General features: G+C 35.8%; 1 long non-coding RNA gene across 7 annotated transcripts in view; it reads left to right on the top strand.

Moving 5' to 3' along the window:
- LOC136291764 (uncharacterized) overlaps window positions 1-15,699 on the top strand; it is a 33,904-nt gene extending 18,205 nt beyond the window's left edge. For all 7 annotated transcript variants that reach the window (XR_010721702.1, XR_010721706.1, XR_010721701.1 and 4 more), the window contains one exon: window positions 15,633-15,699. This is a non-coding gene — a long non-coding RNA (uncharacterized lncRNA). The remainder of the gene's footprint in view (window positions 1-15,632) is intronic.
- The last annotated feature ends 2,112 nt before the right edge of the window (window positions 15,700-17,811 follow it).

Here is a 17,811-nt window from a genome sequence, read left to right as displayed (position 1 = left end):
AATGCGTGAAAATGTGACTTTTGTGATGTTGTACATATAAAACATTTTTTCAAAACCAGCTCTGCTCATCCTGACCCACTTCACACAGTAGTGTGAATATTCGTTTTGGGAGACATAGATCTCACAATATGCTCTAGAAACTCAGAGACACATTGGAAAATTCACATTTACACAACCACACTTCAGATCTAAATTTGTTTTGGTAATATTTAGCTTGAATATGTCCATTTTATTCAAAATCTCACCAGCATAACAAGGTTTTGAATACACTTAATATTTATTGTAAGATGAGAGACTTCCTTTGCATGGGACTTTTTATATCTAAGTTAAGAAAGTGCCATTTTAGTACAAAACATATAACCTAGCCGCAGGTATAGCAATAGTAAATGTTTAAATTCCCTTTAACCAACACTAGGTATATATATATATATATAGGCATTGATTTCTGTGAAGTTGAATCTTTGAAACAAGTATTAAAATTCTATGTGTAGGACACTTTTAGAGCTGACTTCGTAGACTTAAAGTTGTTATCCTTATGTCTTGTTAGTATATAAAAAAAGGGATAAGAAGGATAAATGGTTATGATAGTTTTGTATATAAGCATGTCAGGATAATTCTTATATCTGAGGTACAAGTACAAAAGTCGCAGGAGATGGCACAAATATAACACAGCAGTTATACTCTGGTTTTACAGATAAACTGTGTCCTACAGAAATATATTCAACTCATCCTCAAACTCTATTGAACAACTTGTTTACTTTAGCTACACAGCAGGGAGATTGGCCCTCCAAACACAAGAAGCTTCAGCGATAGTGCCCCGACTAACTTTCACCCAGCTCCAAAAAAAAAAAAAAAAAAAGGCACAATTATATTATTCTTCCAATTTAGACTAATCTGTTTTAATACATGAAACCCAACCACAGTCAAAACCCCCTTCCCACACTTGTAGTGAACTCCAACAGCATTCGCTGCAGTAGGAAGTAATCAACACATTGCTTCAAGCAGTGATCTGCTTCAGGTTTTTTCTGTTCTCAGTTATAGATCATATTTTCAGATTACTTTTACTGGAGAATTTTAATTGGTGGTCCTGTAGTCCTTTGAACAGGATTTTATTGTTCAAATATGGAAAAGCTGTCTTCACGTTCTCAGGTAGCGTGAAAGGATTGCCCTTAACCTTGCAGCCTACTAAGCAATGGAACAGAAGATAAATAAAATGGAGCTTGAAACAGATTATGTCTGCTCTTAATAGGAAGGGTCAAATAGCTATATCATCCACCTGCAGACAGTTCTGTTCTTTGGCATAATCAGTAAATTACTTTTTCCAGGATACTGTATCAACAGTTGGGAATAGCCAGCTCCAATTTTGGACTTACTAAGAACTTCTGTAGTTATTGCAAAGGATTAATTTGACTCCTTTTTGGAAAACAGAAAGAAATTATTTTTGCACCAAGTTCTGTGGAAGTTTCCTGCATTTTATTTGCCAAACCTCTTTATTTTTTGTCTCTCTAGTAATAAGAAACACAATGCTGTTTTTCATCTTTATGAAATCTGAATGCCAAATGTATTTGCTTGCTTGAGGAGGACTATTTTAACAGCAATAAGACTTAGTGGCCTTGAAGAGATGGGCTTTATTCAGTATTCAGCAAAGGAACTTGAACTTCCTGCATCTGTCTCATTATATAGGCTATATGCAGTAAGCCACAGTGTCTAACAGCTGCTAGTGTTAGGATTAAGGGGAAAATATTTAATTTGATGCAGAAGCACGTATGTCATGATTTCTGCTGTAGCTTCCACCTGCTCCCAAGGGTGCATGCTAGATATATGGCATAACACTCAAATCATTTAATTGTGTCAACAAAATGCGGTGATGTTTGTTTAAAACAAAAATTAGTTTTGCAATAACATTGATTAGTTGATGGTTACTTCACTGTCACTGTGCTGACAGATAGAAAGACAAAATGATTTTTTTTAGTCTTGGGGGAGGGTGAAGAATTCTGGAGAGACCAGAGCAAATACACAGAACATAAACTTGAATTAGTCTTTCTGTTTAGTGAATCAATAAAACAACAGGGAAGTCTGAAGAGCAACCCAGATCATCTATCAAAATGGGTTTGTGCTCCTGTTCTCTCTGCCTTGTAAACAAGTGCCTTTAGCATTCTAGTGCCCAGAAGCATCCAAGACAAAAGGACAGAAATAGTTTTCAGTTTGCAGATGTAATGCCAATAACAAAAACAAGGGAAGATGAGAATTGAGCAAGCTGCTTCCCAGAATCTCCAAACCAGATCATACTAAAATTCCCAGGTGACAACTCATGTAATAGGAAGATAATTCTTTGCTATCTGCAGTAATGAAGACTGTATTTTCTGCAGAATGCTAATAGAAGGACATGACAGAGAAGGTATATCTTAGATTTGAAAATAGTGGCAAATAAAAACAGGTAATAAACCACAGTTTTGTCAAGAATGAAAGTTTGATTTTCTCTATCAGAAATCAGATCAGGAATCACAGATACAGCACTGTGAGAAAACCTGAATGTGGTCATAATTCTGAATGATTGGATTTGTAATAGTTTCAAATCCACAAGTGATGAGCTGTAATTCGTTGGATAAAATGGGTTATGAAAAAGTAATTAATCTACTGAAACATCTCAAATTATTATTGCTTTTTACTTTTTTTGGTGTAAATTGTGCACTAGTTCTCTTTCAAACAATCCAATAGCAGTAAAACTGTAACAAGGGTGAAAAAATAAAAAGGTAAAAAGGAGAACAGCAAGAGCTATGCTGATAAGAAAGAAAATGCTGCTCAGGAGCATGAATTGCTTCTACTGTTTCCTTGAAGAGGCAAACATCTATGTGACCCTAGATTCCTCTTTGCTACAGGTTAGGTAATGTGCACTTTACACACAATTACTGCTTTGGTCTTGAAGATGATCTGCATTTTTCATGACAATTCTCTGAAAAAAAAATCATAGATTATGGTATTGCATGTGACAATGAAGAGTGAACAAGTGTGACAATGTAGTGGTTAAGGAGCAAAGGTACACTCAAGAAATGAATGACACATTAACTGTATGTGCAGGAGTCACCAGCTGCTTCATTCCTTCTTTTAATCCCGTGAGGCTGACAAGACCAAAAGTAATTGCTAGGTTAAGATGTTTAGTAGTATACATGTACTGAATTATGGCTCTACTTCCAATTCCTTGAGAACAGATTTTCCTTACCATATCTTTCACCCTTGCTAGTGGATTACCACTGTTCTGCTGAACTGCTGGGGATTCTGTACATGACTGATATGTTTTAAGGAAAACTGCGAAGATAACATGCAAAGACACTTTGGTCTAGAGCGCATGAAAATGAAGAGACCTGCTTTCTTTTTGTGCTAATCTCATACACAGCTTGTATGTCATTTTTTTTTTTCACTTCTGCTTCCACCCTTCCCTCCCATCTATGAAATCAAATCAGTCACTTTCTGTTCTGTGTAAGCTGCCAAGATCTTCAGGTAGAAAATATAGTGTATGAGCTCAGAACTGTATTATTATATCCCATAGGTCATCAACAGACACACAAACTTTTCTTCAGGTGCTACTTTTCCAGTCCTTTCTTTAAACTCCATTTTTTCTTATCTTTTTTTTAAAAAATGCAGTTGCTACAGAAACTAGAATAAAAGTGGGGAGGGGATAAAGTAAATATAAATGTTCAGTGGGAGAGGGAAAGACAGAAAGTCCCTTGCTACTAGATTATAAATTAGTGCTGCTGTGCTGCAGAACAGAACAATTTAGTGGAAGATATTTTTTGCCAGAAATAAAAGCCTAGCCAAGCGATATTTTGAAGCATGCCATTACCCTCAGGGTGGAATCTGGCAAAAGAGTCAAGTTGTTTTGCATGTTACCTTTGAAACTGTGTGTTTTTAAATCCTGGTTTGTGCTTTATTGAGATGCAATTCCAAGCACACATAAAGGCAAACTGCTAAAACAGCTATAAATGGTTATTTTATTTACTGTTTGATCACCTCCCCTGTAACCACTGATTTCTTTCTAGCTATTATAACTGTAGTTTCTTGCATTCAAAGTGGTTCCCCAAGGACAACAAAGGAAACCAATAAATTCAAAGGCAATAGTATGAAATGAAATATAAGTTTGGCCTTTTATATGTATGTAGCAGCCAGCTATGCAAAATTTATGCTTTAAGCTGTCAATTAAATAAGCAGCGTGAACTTTTTCTTAGTGACTAAATAACATTCTAATACTGTCCAATGTTTGGTGACAAAGCTCTTATAGGCCACAGTGGTACAGTGGCCTATTAGCAGTAAGGATGACTAGCAACTGATTGTGGGTTATTTGATTACCATGTAAGCAATGCAGAATAAGCACCACACGTGAATGAAACTACCACAAGGGCAATTTGTAAAACTCATGCAAGAAATTAATTTTAGAATTATTTATTAACACTTCAGAAGAGAAAGTAGGACTGGGTTAGTTTTCGCATGTTACTTACTGTCTCCTTGTACTTCTGTCTGCCCTATCGCATTTCTTTTGTTTCTACCATGCATCAAATTTCTTGTGTAGGTTATCAGGTGATAGCAGATTCTCTTTGAATACTTATCTTACCACTGCATATTAATTCAAGCTTGTATCCTTGTGACAAGCATTATCCTAACATGAAATTATTAATGGTTTTTGCCTGAACGAGATTTATCCTGATAAGGATTTCAGAAAAAGATGTGATTTTTAGTTTTAATTAAATGACCTGTTATTTAAAGACAGTAGAACTGGTGTTGTCTATAAACATCAAGTGTTAGTGGAATCCCTGAAGTCTTAGAAGTTAGCAAAAAAAAAATTTTTAAAGATCAGATCCCTGAGATGAGAAGATTCAAGATAAGCATATGTGAGAACTGAGGATAAATATAATAATAGAAAATTAGAATTTATAGAAAATTAACGTATTGATGTTTATAAAAATGAACAAAAGCCTACAGTATTTAATTGCCTGAAATATTAATGTGATATGAAATCATAAGACATTGTACATGTCCTACCTTAATTATAGTTACATATTCTGATTTTCACCAGTGCACTGTACCAGGCTGAGGCAAAAATTTCTGCAACACATAACTCTATAAGAAAGGAACACAGTACAAAGTAGATGAAAAGAGATGTGGATAATGCTCATGAGTAAGATGAAAAAATGCCAAAATGATCACACCAGTGCAAATAAATAAGTAGGATTTCTGAACATAAGTCCATCAGGCAATAAAGTGATTCTGTTTGTGGCAGCACTGATAATAGAGAGGGTAGCTTTTGTAAGAAACAAAAGTAAAGGCCGTTAATGATTGATGCATTAACTAAGTTGCTAGCAGAACTTTTTTGTCTTAATATGTTGAAACAGTGACATAATTTTAAGTATGCTTACTCTAAACTAACAATTTTTCAGTGAATTATTTAGATATTAGTTCATATCGTTTAATGATTAAGGACCAGGTTTAGCAAATGCAGAGCTACAGAGTAAGTTTTCTAAGGTGTCATTAATACAGCATTTTAAACATTTCATTACTTAGATCAGTTCTATGCCTTAGAAAGGGAAAACTGTCCTCCCTTGATGACATTACTCTAACTAAATAATAATTTTTTTCGCACACGTCAGTCTATAATTTTTTTAGAATGGCAGGTATGTAATTTTAAAGTTTTGTTGTTTGTGGCTTTTTTTATAATATCAGACATTAAAAAATTTACCATTTTTTAATATGTGGAAGCACATTATGATACATCCAGTAGACACCTAAGTCAAGTTATTTATGAAATAATGGGCATAGGAGAGTTGTCCCAAAATATATATTGCTGGAAGTACTCCAGTTTAATTCCAAAAACCTCCTGAAAATTATAAAAATTATAAATATTAGACACCATATCATATGCAAAAAAAGTCTTAATTTTTGAAATTTTCTAAATATTTGAGCTCTTTGGAGTGTTAACACCTTCAGTGAATGACCATAGAAAATTATATTAGACATTGCACAAGCAGGATTTTTTTGTATCCCTGTGTTCTGAAAGATATGATTTTATTAATAATTTTTGTGATTTTAAAGTCTTCCATTAGCTTTAGAGAAATATAAAACAAAAGTAAAGTATTTCTGAAAATTTTCTGCCCTTCTCCTCCTCCTGTGGGCCCATTTTAAAGTGTGTTTTTTCAAAATAGGTAGAAATTACAGTTTTAGTGAGAAGTACTGAGTCCTGCTTTGGTTAGCATTTATGGAAATAATTTCTGAATGTGATAGCTTTTCCTCTTCAGGAAATCTCAACCTGGGTAATCAAAAACTGATTGTATGCTGCAGCACTGAAAAATGACTGGTGAAGCACTTCTGCACAGCCCTTGTCCATTCTTCAGAGTGAGTCACAGACTAACTCAGACTTTCACAGTCTAGTGCCATCATCCTTTGACTAAAATAGGCTTTTTCACCCTACCATGTACTCAGTATCCACCTTTTTTTCATCCAGTCTCCACACTGAACTAAACATTAGATATTGCTAAAAATAAGTGGCTCTAAAGCCTGGGGAGAAGGGAAAGGAATAGGGCTAACGTTTCTCTGCATCAGTGTCTATACTAAATATTTCCTGTTGCCTCTCTAGCTTAAAAAGGTAAATTTTACTGGTTTAACCAAAGCCTCACCTAATGTTTAAAAATAAGAGAATGTTACGTAATTTGCTATAACAAAAATATATTCCTAATGAACCTTGAAAAGAGCCTTCTTACTGAATCTGTTTCTATACCTCAAAAGAAGCTCCAATAGTTAACACATCGCTGCCCATTTATAGGAAACATAAACGAAAGAAATCCCTGAATAATATATCCTGCAAGAAGACTAGATTAAATGGATTTTCAAAACAAGATTTTAAAGCTGATCTTAATTTTACTGTATCACTGAGGTTATTATTGTTTTGTGGAGTTTTAAGATACCATACTGCACATTGTATGTATGTCATTCTTTATCATGGGGAGACCCATAAGGGTATTAGGATTAACTCAATTTGCTAATTTCGTCCACCTTCAAAAATAATGCAGTTATGAATTCATATAATTAATAAATACATTTCATTTCAAATAACCAAAAGTTTTAAGAAGAGGAACCTGGTTCTGGAACGTATTTCTAGTAGTATTAGTGCAGCAAAACACTAGCTAAGATGGAACTAGATAAGTTAAAGGAAGGGATGAGGTGATGTGGTTCCCTATGATAGCAGGGTCCTGGACTTGATAACCCAAGATCGTTTCTAGTCCTATCTCCTGTAGAAAAAGAAAGATACTGATCAGGTGGATTAGTGAAGCAACCTTACCTTAGCAAAAGAGTACAAGATAGATGATATCACAAAGTCATAGCAGGTATGGTACAGAATGATTGAAAACAGGTACGTAAGCCTGAGTACAGAGGAAGATCTCTCATCTTTTAGCAGTACAGAATTCCCTATGCCCCCAAATGTTTTGCTGATCCCTTCCTTTCCTACCTAAAATGAAGGAAAAAACATCTAATCAGATTTTTTCTCAGTAAAATCTTAGTTTGGAACTAAACACTAACCCCAGTGTTCATAAAGATGCTTATGCCTATCCACAATTGACTCAAAAATTTTAATGTATGATTGATTTATTTCATGTTTCTTTTCACTAATCTGCTTAAATTCTGCAAAGGAAGAACATCTAGGTGGGAAAAGAGAAGTCACATGTAATACTATCTCAGCTGCCCTGTGCAAACCACTTCTGGTTTCTAGTGGACCAGTGCACAATGGAATTGATGACTGCATTTGGTACTGCTTCTGTGATAAGACTAGATACTGAAAATAATACAGCGCTTCACTGTGGGTGCCTTATTTGGATAAAAGCACAAACTGCCTTTTTGTCTAACCTCAGAAGAAAAATTGGAGATTTTCTTCAAAAATCACCTATTTAATTTTAATAGGCCACTCGGATCTCTGTAGTTTTTTTACTGATCATAAGCAGAGATGAAGTTACCAAGAGTAATAGCTGATATGAATGGTTTTAAAATCAGTTTGAGAATTCTTTGTTCATACCTCAAATTCTTTTCCAGCCCCTCTAATTTCCTTTCCTCTTTTCATTCGAACAAACATCCCATTTCATAAAAGTCAACCTTTTTCATGTGATGGTTTCCTTAACTTTCTCAGAGTGCTGTGATTGTTAGGGGTAGGGTGTTTGGACCATTTTGTTTTCTTCTTGAAATGTAAGACAAATTTTCTTGGGCTTTGATTTAAAAAAAAAAAAGCAAACACACACACACACACAAAAAAAACTTTAGAGTCTTAAATCTTTTGGTAAATTTCATTCTTTTTGGACTCCTCTTTTTATATCTTCCTCTCTTTTTATGTATTTGCCTCCCATGAATTTGAACATTCACATGCTAGATGTACTTGCAGTAAGTACAACTGCAGTAGCATTTTTATATCTTTCATGTTCCTGTCCCCAGAGGTAGGACACAAGCAGTGTCACTTTGAGCCAAGTGTACTTTTGTACATCTTAACTTTCTCCCAGTTTCTCCCTTCTAAATGGTAGTTTATAACACTTTTCATTTTCATTACCTGACTCCATTATGATCATGTTTCAGGTTATGCTGCCTGTGAAATTCCCTTCTTCAGAGAAATGTCCCTGTTCCTAACATACCTATATCCCTTCTATATACACCGTTGTTTCATTCACACATTTTGGCTTCCAGATCTCTACCTACTCCTCAAGTCTTGAGTAAAGTGCTGACAGGATTTTAAGAATGCCGTTTTTGAGGTGTTAGTTCTCCTGCCTGAGAGTCAGAATTTATCTTCCAAAAGCTAAGGCTCACAAATGCCCTTAATTTTTCCATGTTTAGTTGTTCCTTTATCCCAAATTTATTCTGCAATTCTGCAATAAAGACAGCAATTGTCTGCATCACTAATTTACGGGTTACAGCCATAAATTCTGTGATGCTGAACACTTCATGTAAGAACCATGAATCAAAGAAAACCAATAATAAACCACACAGTGAGTCCCAGATAACTCAGGTACTCAGTTCATGTTAAAATAGACCATTCATTGTTATTTTCTTCAGACTAAGAGCTATTGAGATAGAGATATGCCTTCTTGTATGTCATCATATGGGCCTTATCATCTAAAATGCTAAACTGTCTAATCATAAAGGTCACTTCTGACTTAAAGAGCTAAAGTTCAAGGAATTAGTGTAGATGATGACAACGTGTAGCAATTGCTCTTCTAGACCATGCAGAACCAATAAACCTGAAGTTAGGAGGTCTGATACTGCATTAAAAGTGTAAGTAATCCACCAGAGAATAAAATTTTGTTTTAAATGAGTGAAAATTAATTGAAAACAACTATAAATCTGCCATCTTTTTAACTCAGTCTTCCTTCCTCCCACTTTCTCTCTTTCCACAAGAACACATCCCAAATGAAAAGTAGAAAAATCGTGTAAAGGGGGCTGCATTTGTTTGGAGGAAAGAATTAACTTATTAGGAAAGACTTAAACTTCATAGGTACTCAGGAAAAAATATGATGCTACAAAACCTGAAAAACAGGTTCATAGAAATGAGTTAAGGAGGGTGAAATCGTCTGTGTATATACTCTGGAAATTAGGTCAATTGTGTGGACAGTTAAAGGAGAAGCAGGAAAATGTGATCAAACTGCAGAGGTGTACATTGCAGAAATGTTCAATATATTTTTTACTTGTTTAATCAATGTTGACAATATTGACGTTTACCATCTGGTTAAGGTCAATGGTCTTCAAACACCTGTAAATAGGAAAACAAATTTTATATAAACTCAACAGTTTTAGAACATAAGTGAACACATATTAACTTCTGCAGTTTTCGGACGTGCTATTTCTTTATTATTTCTTTTCCACTCATCATATCGTTTTCTTCTAGGTTTGAAAATAAAGCAATGGAAAAAAAGTAATATGTCTTCCCAGCTTTAAATAAAATCAATTTATACTATAAAAACACTAAACCAGTCAGTATTGGGTATTAGTATATTAGTATTGGAGACACTAAGTCCACCCACACAGAATTCTAGGTAGTCAATACTTTTCGTTTCCTTGGGTGTAACAGATACGAATTCATACTCAATACACATTAGCCAAATATTGATAAAACTGCTTTCTGAAGCCAAACTTAGGATTTAAATGGCTTGTGCTATCACAAGCTGTGAAGAAAAACATCAGATTTAAAACCCATTTTGAGTCAAAAGTGTGCTTTGACTCATTCTGTCATCTTTGTTGCCTTTCTCCATAGACGTATTATTCCTGATAGTTTCTTACAGCATTTTTGGTTTTTCTCATGCTTTAGCAGAGTTGTTTGTTTTCCATAAAGCTCCAGGCTACTATGAGTTCCTTCAGCTACTATTTAAATACAGTGGAATGAATTCCTAACATAATCACATCTGATGCCAACCACATTGGTGTTTAGTTCTATGTCTGGGCTCTGTAGCTTTAGTAGCTAATTTATATAATGAGGTAGAGAATTCCCCTCGCCCTCTAAATATAAGACATGAGCAAAAAGTAAGAAGCAGCTACATATAGCTGGTAAGCTGGGACTTCCTGAAACAAAATTGCTTCAATTTTCTGTGTTAATTATTCAATATTTATAAGTGTTTGCTGTGACAGATGGGAAAATGTGTCTGTGTCAACCTGGTTTTCGCACATTTTGCTCTGTGAATGTGTTTCTGTAATTACCTTCAGAGATTATGTATTCTATTTGATACTGGAGACTATTTTGTTATGTTTAGGTCAGAGAACAGGGTTCATTTTGGGTGTGGTGTCTGTGTCCTTATTTTCAACAAAATACAAATCTATCACCCTATAATCACCTTTCAAGAGTCATTAATGAATTCTCCCCAAAAGAGAGGTGTAACTGGTTTTTTTTTTCAGAAACTCTTTTGCGTAACGCTCTACTCTTTTGATCTGCAAAGATTATGATCTCACTAAATTTTCCCGTCCAGCAATATAATTTCTTCATCTGTCTTTTATTAAGGCCTCTATAAAATGAGAGATTAAATCCTTCTTTGCTTAAAACTATTATTTTTTAAATAATATTGTGGTGGTTTGACTTTGGCTGGATGCCAGGTGCCAATGAAAGCCACTCTATTGCTCCCCACTTTTCTGTACAACAGGGACAGAAAACTATATGATGAAATGTTCATGGATTGAGATAAGGACATGAAGAGATCACTCACTGATTACCGTCACAGCCAAACCAGACTCCACTTGGGGAAATTCATTGAATTTGTTGCCAATCATATCTTCGAGTAGGATAATGAGAAATAGAACCAAATCTTAACCACACCTCCCCCTGCTAGTTTTTACTGGGCTTAACTTTACTCTTGACTATTTAACTCCTTCCCCAGGAAGTGAAGCAGGGGCAAGGAATAGGGGTTACAGTCAGTTCACCATATTGTTTCTGCCTCTGCTTCCTCCTCTGGGAGACGCTTTCCACTTCTCTAGGATCCAACAGGAGACAGTCTTCCATGAACTTCTCCAGTGTGAATCCCTCCTATTCTCCAGAGTGGGTCTCTTCCACAGGCTGCAGTCCTTCAAAAAAAGCCTGCTCCAGTGTGGGTTCCTTTTGGTATCACAAGTCCTGCCAGAAAACCTGCTCCAGCATAGGGTCCTCTCTCCATGAGTCCACAGGTCCTCTCAGGACCTTGCTCCAGTGCAGACCTCCCATGGAGTCACAGCCTCTTTTGGGCACATCCACCTGCTCTGACATGGGATTCTCCACAGGCTGAGGTTGGATCTCTGCTTCCCCATGCACCTCCATGGGCTGCAGGGGCACAGCCTGACTCACCATGGGCTGCATCATGGGCTGCAGCTGATGGACTCAGCTTTGGCCAGAGGTAGATTCATCTAGCCAGCTAGCATTGGCTCTGTCAGACACAGGGAAAGTTTCTAGTAGTTTCTCAGAGAAACCACTCCTGTTCACCCCCACCAGCTCTGGTTACCCAAACCTTGCCACACAAACTCAAATATTAACATGTTTCTATTTTGCAAATTATATGTGGTCAAAATACGTCTTCGTGGGCACTGAGGTTGTGTTGAGATACTAAAATTTCCCCTTCCTTCCCTGTTACACTGTCTTGGGCAACAATATATCTGAGAAACAGACAAAAACAAGCTGAGAGCCCTTAAGAACCTCATGAAGCTCAAGTCTAAATGCAAGGTCTTGCACCAGGGCTGGGGCAATCCCAGATGTGTAGAATCTGGGACAAGAACCCCTGAGAGTAGCTCTGTGGCGAAGGAGTTGCAGGTTCTCATGGATGAAAAACCAGACATGAGCCAACAGTGTGCACTCACTGCCCAACAGGCCAACTGTATCCTGGGCTGCACCAAAAGAAGCAAGGCCAGTAAGCTGAGGAAGGTGATTCTCTTCCTCTCCCCTGTCCTTGTGAGACACCACCAAGGATATTGTGTCCAGGTCTGGAGTCCTCAGTACAAGAAATGTGGAGCTGTTGAAGCAAGTCCAAAGGGCCAATAAGATTATCTGGTGACTGGAACACCTCTTCTATGGAGACAGGCTGAGAACTGATGTATTCAAGCATAGAGGAGGCTCTGGGGAGACCTCATTACAAGCCTTCCAGTACTTAGAGCTTATGAAAAAGAGAAGGGGTGACTTCAACAATATGTAATGATACGACAAGAGGGAAAGGCTTTAAACTGAAAGATCTAAATTGGTTATTAGGAAGAAATTCTTTACTGTGAGGGTAGTGATACACTGGAACAGGTTACCCTGAAAAGCTGGATCTCCTGTCTCTGGAAGTTTTCAAGGCTGGGTTGGATGGAGCCCTTAGCAGCATGATCTAGAGAGATGAATCATGGCTATGACAGGGTATTGGAAATTTAGGGTCACTTCCACCCCAAACCTTTCTATTATCTTATGACAATCGTGTTTTAAGCCCATATTGCTCTAAAATATTTTGATTGTTGACCTGTAAAAGCTTTCTTGTAGCAACACAAGACTAAATTTTTATTCTTCACTACTTGTAAAACCCTCTTACTTCTGACAGGTCCACTCAGCCCTTTAATTCTTATAGAAATCATTGTTTGCTGACAAATGCCAACATAGTTTTCCAGACTTTAAGTACCTAGTTCCATATCTGTCAGCAGAAACCTTGCTGGTATTTTTTATTAACTGTGAACATCTCTGGATGACATAAACAAAAATATTGATTACAATGACCCTTATTTCTTTCATGATAATATCCAGATTATTTTTTGATGTTTCTTAAGATGTCAAAAAAAACAACATTCCAACCTTATGTTTGGTTTTTTGAGTTTCTAGACCCAAAATACTTTCATGATCTTTAAAACTTTCATTATCTGAAGTCTGGGGGTTTTTGTGTTCCACTTGCCTAATTTACTTTAATCCCTTCAATAAATCTTGTGTTCTAGCTTGAACACCAAACTCCCATTTAGGAGTGCCCATACGGAGCACTCTCAACTGCAGCTTTCAGTGATGTGCTGGCAATAAACCATTTTCTGCAGAGAGGTAACAGGTAATTGAGAGAGTTGCTCAGAGCTATGTATCAGTAGCCTACCATCAATTTTTCAGTTTTACAGAGTATCTTTCTCATTTTTTTCTTTTTAATATTAAATCATGTAACTTCTTCCTCACTATAATTCCTGGTATTTTTGTTCCTCTCAGATGTTTTCCTCCATCTTTCCCACCCCCTTTTTTTTCACTGTTATATAGCTTAACATAAACTAAAGAAATACTTTCAAAGTTGAAAGCATTGAATAAACATTTGAAAGAAATATTTTAAGAGCCACGTATAGTTTCAGCTTCTTTATCAAAGTATACATAACTTTTCTTTTTCTTATTAAATAAGTTATTAGGAGATACTTCACACAGATGAATCAGTATCCAGTGTGGGTCTCAATTTACCTAATTGTCTCTTTCTAAGAGCTGACCATACCATTTAATTTATCTGTTGAGACTTTTCTATAGTAAATGGAGAGAGTCCAGTACCTCCAGGGGATAATTCATCTCAATAAATGTAGATGTCTAAGGCAGGTAGAACAATTCTTTCACTGATTGTGCTACCTTGGATTTAATCACTAATCAGCTTGAAATTTTTCCAAGAGCTGTGCTATTTTGATCTGATGTCCAAATAATGTGGACCAATGCCATATTGTCACTTCCTTATTTGCTATTTCTTTTCTGACTCTGGATCTTGGTGCTATACAAAGCTTATCCTAAGGGTGTGTTCTATATCATGAAAATTCAGAGTTTCAGATTTTCAATTAAAAGAACCAGCCTTTTTATTACGGGGTATGACTCTCCTGAGCTTTGAATTTTCTTTTTTTTTTTTGACAGATTAGACACTTGATGAAATTTTCTTTTCAGAAGTTCACAGGTGAACTGTTTTTTCTAGGACCAGAGAAAAAGTTCCATGAATACAACTTATATTCGCATAAACATTTTCTTTGCAGTGTCCTAAAAACATTACTAAAAAGACAATTAATGTGAAAAATGAATGCTTTGTACTGTAAGAAGTGAGAGCCTTTTTGGATATCAACCTCATTAAATTCTCATTATTTACAGATGAAATGGTTTGAATTGTCCCTGTAAATTTTTTTCCTGATTTTCTGTTTCTTCCATTATTCTTATCAGCAACATTTTTGTCAGTTTAAGTGCTTAAATTTATATTGAGTATTTAATTATTTTGACAGCTGATAACAATATGTTAAATAGGAAGTAACTTGAATAACTTGAATAATTACGTGAATTGCATCAGGAAAAGAATTAAAGAAAACCCTTTAAAAGACACTACGTCAGTAGAATTCCAAAGAGATAAATATATTGGTTTGCAATCCAGTCACAACAGAATTAAAGTCTTATCCAAAGCCACTGAAATCAATGGGAGCATTTCCACTGAGCTGGCCTTGGATCAAGCTCCTGATGCAGAAAGCAAAAAATCGAAGCTCCTTTATCTGTATTCATTGCACAGGCAAAAATAAAGGAGCTTCATTCTGTACTCAAGTAAAGAAAGAATCTTGATCTTGAATAAACTACTGTAACTTCTGTCCACACAGAACCTTGTTCAATCCAATAATGACCTGTTAGATATAAAAAGTTTGAAAATAAAGTTTTCAAATGTTTCATTCCTAACAGTTCAGAAACAAATTTTCTTAACATCTTTTAAACCGTTTTCCAAAACTAAAATGTACAGTCATAAATAGCATTTTCTCACATGATTCAGAGAGACCCATATAGTGTTCACAAACTGGACTGTAGGCTGGTGGGAGTAAATTCCCTAGTTTTCCTCTTTAGCCTGTGAGAGAGGAGAAATTCTTTTAGGAACATTTTAGGACCTGCCTAACCCGGTGAGCCCAGGCCTATTCTGCACCACAAATTCTCCAAAAAAATCTCCTCTTGATGAGTGTGGATTCATTCATAGCAAATCCCACTCTTTCCTCCTTTCCTGGTTTAGCAAAAAACATGAGGGTGTACTGCAGATTTCCAAGGCAGTCAGTGTACAGAATTGTATCATTAAATTTCCATTGGTCTAAAGACTGATGGTTCATTTTACAGCTGACACACTGATTTTTAAGTCTGTTACAGAATAATACATGTGTGACTATAAATTTTTGTCTTCCAGACACTTGAGTGATGAATATTCATTGCACGCGAAAGGCATGTGAAAAAAATGTATGTATGTAGGTGGGAAATTAACCAAATTTAAAAATATTGTTATGATTCTTGGTGATTCATATCCTTCTTTATAGCAAGAAATAAATAAGCATGATTAACACACAAAAATAAAACCCTTGACCCTATTTTGTTGCACCACAGTTTTATGATGAGTAGATATTTGTCCTATTTTTCATTTCTCTATAAACTTTTTATAATCTAAAATGTACTCTGTCTATAATACTGAGAACATAGTTATAAAATGCCATGCTAGCCTTCTTGTTTGAGATAACAATTTTTAATGTACAAATCTCTACCAAATAATGGGGTCACAAATCTTTACTCTTTTATTGTTATTTTGCAAGTAAGCCCAAGGTTTTGATATTTAGTCCAGGGGTCACACTGCTACTCAGAGACAACTCAAAATCCTTTCTAAATTTTCTATGTTGCAGGAATCCTTAGAGTCAATTACAGCTTTATGTACTATCTGTCCACTTCCCTTTAGTCTTTGTGTATTTAACACATATTTGTTTCAGTGGTTGTCTATTGTCAAATAAAACATACAGTTACATAGTTTTATAAACTCTAATGCCTCAAATAAAAATAAAAATATAGATATAGTGTGTAGCGTCCCATGCCAACTAAAAAGCAGTAAAGAGGTTTTTAAGTTCTAAAATCTAAAATTGCATAAATGACTTATAGAAAACATTTTGAATATGCGCCACTTGTCATGTATTCATATGACATTTTCTATTAAAGATGACACATTCATTATTTTTTATTTTAACTGAGTAGTGATCTTCAGTTCAAGTACCCTCTCTCTGATTATAATGGATGGTCTTACTTTAAATGAAAATTTGCTCCTGTCTTACAGAAATCTACTATTATTACATTCTATTGACATAATGTATTAATACCAAGAACATTAAATGAAAACATAGTGAGTATGGGAAACCTCTTTTTTTATGCTAGTTTAAGAGGATTTTTTCAGGTATTTTGAAGTGTCAATACCTATGCTGGAAAATAGTTGGCTTCTCAAAGCTTCCAAAGTAAAAGATAAGAAACAATTTTATATCGGTATAAAGGTTTCACTAAGGCTTCTTTCAGTCTTTTTTTTTTTTGGCTATTGATTTCTTAGAAAGGAAAATTAGATGTTCCAAATTATTAAAAAGCCACACACTCCCCAGACACTAGATCTACCTAAAACTCAGCACAGCTTTACAGTACAATAATTTTATAATCAATTTTCTATGTATTGTATTAGACAACCCACACTGTACAAATTCATTGGTTTCGTATTAAGGGTCCCCTACTGGAAAAAAAATCTTCATATGTCCAGCCTTCTGCTCTGTCTCCTCCACAGCTGTATTGTTAGGCTGCTACCATTCCCTTTCAAGCCACCTCCTCTCCTGCAAAGCAACTCCAGTTCCCTCTGCTGCACCTCACAGGCCATATGCTCCATCCCCCAATTATCTTGGTGGTTCTCTGGAGTTTATCAGTATTCTTCCTGTAAATTCAAGTTTTCTTGTAAACTGAGACCCAAACAGCACACAGTGCCTAAGTGTGGGCTAAGAAGTGTCATGTATAGGGGGATAATAACTTTCCACAAAATATTGGCTCTACTGCAGTGAATACAGCCCCAGATACTGATGACCTTTTCTACTGCCAGGATACTAAGTTGGTTCATGTTCAGGTCACTTTCTTCCTAAGGGCCCCGTGGTCTTTGCCACAGAGTTGTGCCTCAGCTAGTCAGTCTCCTGCCTGCATTGTCTCAAGAGGGTCTCACTTCCCAGGTGCAGGAGTTTGCATTTACCTATGCTGAATTTCATAAAGTTATCCTATAAGTCCATTCCTCCAGCCTTGTGAGGTGCCTCTGGACAGAAGACCTGCTCTGGTCCACTTCCCACCCCCACCCCTCTCAAGTTTTGTGTCACTTGCAAAATTAATGTGTGCGATTTGATGCTACTCCAAGTGCTGATATATTTGAGGTTAACCTGAAAAAAGATGCTTCATTCCCCTTTTAAACAGGCATGTCTATTGTAGATAGAAAAAATAAACAATTTTTTAATTCCTCAGATATGTATATATGAGAGAAGTTTAACAAATTATTTCAAAACAAAATACAGTGACGAGTTGGTAGATCTTGA

The sequence above is a fragment of the Chamaea fasciata genome, unplaced genomic scaffold (assembly GCF_029207755.1).
Source record: "Chamaea fasciata isolate MVZ Bird 193981 ecotype frontalis unplaced genomic scaffold, bChaFas1.0.hap1 SCAF_7, whole genome shotgun sequence".
NCBI classification, from domain to species: domain Eukaryota; kingdom Metazoa; phylum Chordata; class Aves; order Passeriformes; family Sylviidae; genus Chamaea; species Chamaea fasciata.
The sequence above is the reverse complement of the archived record's forward strand: the minus strand, read 5'-3'. Positions and strand labels throughout refer to the sequence as shown.